At 36.5% G+C, this 4,279-nt stretch overlaps 1 non-coding gene across 1 annotated transcript; it reads left to right on the top strand.

Annotated features, from left to right (window-relative positions):
- Window positions 1-3,100: 3,100 nt before the first annotated feature.
- Window positions 3,101-3,173, top strand: TRNAW-CCA (transfer RNA tryptophan (anticodon CCA)). The gene has a single exon. It is a non-coding gene; the product is annotated as a tRNA-Trp (tRNA).
- The last annotated feature ends 1,106 nt before the right edge of the window (window positions 3,174-4,279 follow it).

The raw sequence follows: 4,279 nt of genomic DNA, 5'->3' as shown, positions 1-4,279 counted from the left end.
TGGGTATCAACAACAATAATTTTACTGCAGTCTGTGCTTACAATTCATTTTTCTTCCCTAAATATTCCTTCATTCCACTACTGGCTATATAATACATATGGGTCCATTCTCTTCATTGTTCTTTTCCGTATTAGTAATAGGAATTTTAGCTGAGAATGAGTACATTATTTTCTAAGGTATGATTGCTTAAGAATTAGATGTTCCCTTAACTGTGTTTCCATGATGTTTTTTTCATGTATCTATCAGTGCAGAAATATTTAATTTTTAAAGTATATGTCACACTAGACTGTAAACTTCTCATAATTAGAACTCATGCTTTATCTATTTTCATGTACCCACACTAATGATAGTGCTTGGTACTAAGTAAGCAATCAATAAGTGATTTTTATAAATGTAGAAAAGGGTAGATGATAACAATAGCTTCTAGGAGAAAACAAACAAACTACATGGTTGAATTTGAAACTCTCTCTAATATTATTTTTAATGAAAGAATTTCTAATATTTCTAATATTTTAAAATTTTATATTGTTGTACTGATCCTGCAAATATAATATTGATTTATGTTTCTGATCCTCTGGTTCATTTGAAATAGGAGAAAACAAAACGGAGGAAATATTATTTAGAGTTTATATGTTTTCTTTTAATCAATGTTTCCTAAATGGAAATTTATATTATTATCTTCAAGAGAGACTTTAAAACTTTAAGAAACCAAAAGCAAATCATATGTAAGTACAGATATTTCTTGTATCAGCCCAACCAAAAGTTACCTATTTATCTCTAATTATAACTCTGAATTGAAGTTAATGTTGTTTCTATCAAGGGGTTATTTCTTGTGCAATATTCTGACTTTTGTTTTTATATATTTTAGGTTCTGCTAGATTTTTTTAACTTATGTTAACCAACTCATAGTAATTAGGGAAAAAAATGAAGAAGTAAAGAAGAAAGATTTTTGTCTGAAAAAATTTCTACACTGAGTGGTCCATGACTAGACACCATTTCAGAGTCAGGAAGAGATCATGCAGAAGGCTTTGCATTGTGTTGAAATTCTCCTGTGAGATGTAGAATAATGGATGTCTGCCCATATAATAAACCCCGGAACATATGACTATGTTACCTTACATGGCAATTGGGACTTTACAGATATGATCAAATTAAGAATACTGAGATGGAAAGGTTATCCTTTATTAGCCAAGTGAATAATCACAAGGGTCCTTGTAAGTGAAAGAAGGCAGGAGAGTCAGGGACAGATTTGAAGATGATGGCTTTGAAGATGGAAGAAAGGAACACAAGCGAGGAATACTGGTGGTCTCTTAAAGCTGAAAAAGGTAAGAAACTGGATTCTCCCCTGGAGGCTTCACAAAGAAATGCAGTATTGCTGACAGCTTTATTTTAGCCTAGTGAAAGCCATTTTATACTTCATGCAGGCAGCTTTTGTGATGAGTTTAGCTAGCTTGACCTGTTAGTGTTGACTAGAGTGAACAGGACGATCGGTGAGAATATGTGACAAGTGAGGTCAATGACAAACTGACCAGCCAGACAAGGCAGGATCCCTCTGAAAGATTGAGTGACCTGAAGCATAACCTTAAGAGTTAGATAACCAAAAGGGAGAATAGTCTTGAGAGTGAATGAAGCATGAGAGGGACAAAGCAAGAAATGGCACATTGTTCTCTCATGCATCCTATATTCTGGGTGTAACCAAATTGAGAAAGAATGAGGATAGGAGTTCTACCAGCAAAAGAAGACAGTTTGATATTTCATGGGCTCTAAATTACAGAGAATATAAAGAAAGATCATATACAGAGACAGCTTATAGTGGAAAATTAGACAACCATTAAACATATTTTCAACACAGACAAAATCAAAAGACAAACAATAAGCTAGGAAAAATATATACTGTATTTACTACGTGTCTAACTTTTAAAAGCTGTCCAGGACTCAAGGATGGGTATGTTATTCAGGCTGTTGCAATAGGAAGAATAACCAAAGGAAGTGTTTCCTGGAAAATGGGAAACAAGGGGGGTTTTATATGGCAAAGAAACAAAAGTAGCAGAGCTCCAGTTGCAATTCTGGTGACCATTCAGGCAAGTGTGGTAGTCTTTCAGAAAATACGTGCGTGTGTGCATGCATGCACGTGTGTGCATGTGTGTGCATGCATGAGAGCATTTGGCCATTTTCAGTCCATTGTGTCCTGTTCTTGGAATTGTCAAAGAAAGAATTTAGAGGAATGGATTAGTCTCTCAGTATGAGGGAGCATGGATGTCAGTATACATTCAGAGAAGAAAATTTTACAGTTCTTCACACAGACAAAAGATAAATATATTTACTATATGAAGATAAATTCTTTATAACTCTTTAATATATATGTCTTTATTAATTAGGAAAAACACCTCCTGCTGTAATAAATAAACTCTGAAATTTCAGTGGCTTAACACAATGAAGTATAGTTCTTGCTCATAAAACACTGCAAAACTGGTGTTCTTTCTGGGCAATTCTTCTATATGCAATGATGTAGTATCTCAAGATCCTTCCTTCCTTGTGCCATTTTCAACATGTAACTCCCCCAGTCTCCTTGGGAGTCATCTCCTACATTCTATCTTAGAGGGGAAAAGAGCATGGAGGATGATGTAAGGGAGGTTTTTATGGCCTGGTCTAAAAGTAGTCTATAACACTTCTACCAACCTTCCATTGGCCAAAATTTGGACATATGAAGACCCTAAATGCAAAGATGGCTGGGAAGTATAGTTTAGCTGAATTCCCAGGAGGAAAAGGGAATAGGTTTTATCAATCAATAAATAAAATGTATATTAAATTTATAAATAAAACTATAAATGATAACAAAAAGATGAACTCCCCAGTGGAAAAATGTCCAATACCAATGATCAAAAATAATATTCAGAATCATCAAGAATAAAGTAAATTACAAAAATAACATATTTCCTATTAAACTATCCACAGTAAAAATAATGTTATTTTCGTTGGCTGCTGAAAAATGTACAGTGTGAGACACCACAAGTGAGGGTAAAAAATTGTTCTCAGGTTCTAAAGAGCAACTGACAATATATATCCAAAGATTTTAAAATGTGCATAGTCTTTGAGGACTTCCCTGGTGGTCCAGTGGCTAAGACTCCATGCTTCCAATGCAGGGGGCCCAGGTTCAATCCCTGGTCAGGGAACTAGATCCCACATGCTGCAACTAAGAGTTTGCATGTCACAACTAAAGATTCCACATGCCCCAATGAAGATCTTGCATGCGGCAATGAAGATCCTGTGTGCCGCAACGAAGACTTGGCACAGCCAAATAAACAAATATTTAAAAAATAAAATAAAATGTGCATATCCTTTGATCCAGCCTACCACTTCAAAACCTTTTTCAGGAATAAATAATCAGAAAAGTGTTCTAAGATAGATTGATGTCATCCTTAACTTCTGTTTTTCATAAACTATGTGAAATCCATAAGGAAATCATGTTAGATTTGCTTTCATAAGATATCCAGAATCTGATCCCTTTTTTTCCACCTCCACTGCTTCTGTCTTTCTTACCTAGAGTCCAATTTTAACATAGTAGCCCTTGTGATCCTTATAAAGTCTACGTTGGGACTTCCCTGGTGGTGCAGTGTTTAAAACTCTGCGCTCCCAATACAGAGGGCCTGGGTTTGATCCCTGGTTGGGGAACTAGATCCCACATGCATGCCGCAACTAAGAGTTCGCATACCACAGCTGAGGAGCCCACATGCCACAACTAAGGAGCCGTTGAGCCACAACTAAGGAGCCTGCCTACCGCAACTAAGACCTGGCACAATCAAATAAAAATAAATAAATAAATAAATATTAAAAAAAATAAAGTCTATGTCATATTGTTAGCACAAGTTCGTGTGCCCAGTGCGCAGTGAGGCCAAACAAACCAAAATGTTGGAGTTTGGAGCAGAGAAAGGTTTATTGCAGGGCCCTGTAAGGAGACAGGTGACTCCTGCCCTGAAAAAGCCTGAGCTCCCCCAAAATTTTGGAAAAGCATTTTTAAAAGCCAGGTGAGGGAGGTGGTTGCAGGGTATGTGATCAGCTTGTGCACAGTCTCTGACTGGCTGATGGTGAGGGAACAGGGTGGTGTCACAGGGGTTAACATTATCAATCTTTTGGCTCCAAGAGGCCTGGAGCTATGTGCTCACAGTCATCAAGTAGTTAATATCTTCCATTTGGTGGGGGGTTTTCACATCTATAAAACAACTCAGGAAATGAGCATCAAATACTGTTATCTAGGTACTTCAGAGAGGAGCTAAAGCAG

This window comes from Globicephala melas, chromosome 17, assembly GCF_963455315.2.
Source record: "Globicephala melas chromosome 17, mGloMel1.2, whole genome shotgun sequence".
NCBI classification, from domain to species: domain Eukaryota; kingdom Metazoa; phylum Chordata; class Mammalia; order Artiodactyla; family Delphinidae; genus Globicephala; species Globicephala melas.
This window is presented reverse-complemented; position numbering and strand designations above follow the sequence as displayed.